The sequence below is a fragment of the Austrofundulus limnaeus genome, unplaced genomic scaffold, assembly GCF_001266775.1.
Source record: "Austrofundulus limnaeus strain Quisiro unplaced genomic scaffold, Austrofundulus_limnaeus-1.0 Scaffold25, whole genome shotgun sequence".
NCBI lineage: Eukaryota > Metazoa > Chordata > Actinopteri > Cyprinodontiformes > Rivulidae > Austrofundulus > Austrofundulus limnaeus.
This window is the reverse complement of record NW_013952427.1, coordinates 795624-797087: the sequence shown is the minus strand read 5'-3', so window position 1 is coordinate 797087 and position 1464 is coordinate 795624.

Genomic DNA, 1464 nt, shown 5'->3' with positions numbered 1-1464 from the left:
GTAAGCCTCACACAGTTAGAAGTTATATTTCATGAAAAAAAAAATCCTGAAAAAAACAGAAGCATCAAATGTCTAATACGTCTACAGGATAACAAAAAGAAATCCAGTTTTGAGGTAGATTTTGATTTCAGATCAAATGAAAATGTTAAGTTCTGCAGCAGAGATGAGTGAAAATATGTTGGTATATTTAAAAAAAATCAAAATAGTTATTCAGTCCTGTAATGACCAACTTTAAAACATTAGTTTAAACTCTGCATGTGGGTTTTAACTGAGGAGCTACAGGGCTGTTTTCTCACTTGTTTTATCCAAAATTTTTAAACAGAAATACTTTTGCAGATTTTAATTTTTTTAAATTTATGCCACAAGATGTAGAAGAAGTCATGGTTGAGTTTATGTTTGTGCCAGTGGTGGATGCTGGTCTTTCAACAAGAGGAAGCTCAGTTTCGGCCTACATCATAAAATGTGTGGGTTATAAATTCTACCCTCCGTTCCTTTTCGAGAAACGTTTAGTTTATAGTGTTTATTAATTTCATTTTTAAAAACAAAACATTACATACAACAATACAAATAAAATAAAATGAAAGGCAGCAGAAGAAGAAAATATCATGATATCTGCTCCTATTTACAAAAAATATTAATTTCAAACAATAAACCAAATAATAAATCAAACCTAAAAAATTCAACTCCTCAAACAGTGACCCATACAAATACAAATTAAACAATTTCATATTCCTTTAACAAATTTGCTTTGATGATTTTTTTAAAGGAATTAATTGATCCAATGCTTTTATAATCATTTTCCAGATTATTCTATAGTCTTTTACAGCAGCCAGCTCACTTTGTCATACCAGGACAGCTGAAAAGACCTGTTATTTCCCCACTGTGGGATCAATAAATATGTTTTTTTTATCTTACTTTTCCTCACCTTTTGCACCAAATTAATCTGAGGAGTTGACTATCCCTGCTGTTTGGCTCTAAGTTTTTCTTTGTAAACAAGACTGTATCTAATGGCTTCTCCAAAATCCGGTTCATTTCGCTGTCAATCAAAAAGGGATTCAGCCTTAGACAAGATCATCCAATCATCATGCAGAACCTGAGCGTCTGAGCCAGCCCCCTGCCCCATAGACCCCAGAGATGCTCAGCATCCGATGGGCGGGACAAAGCCAGCATTTATCCAATGACTCATTTCATTTGGCTGCAGTCTTTGCATCACTAATGAGCTCTGTAGACACTCAGCGTCCGACTGTTTAAAGCACCGTGAAGCTGCAGAAATGAGGGAAATGAGGAAATGAGGAAAGCCATGTCATTACCAGTGATAAGAAGCTGATTCCGAACAAAAGTTGAGCGCGTTGTAGTGCATATTTAGTCAGTGACATGTACAGACAACAGTATATACAGCGGGTAAAATAAGTATTGAACACATTAACATTTTTCTCAGCAAATATATTACTAGAGGTGCTAATG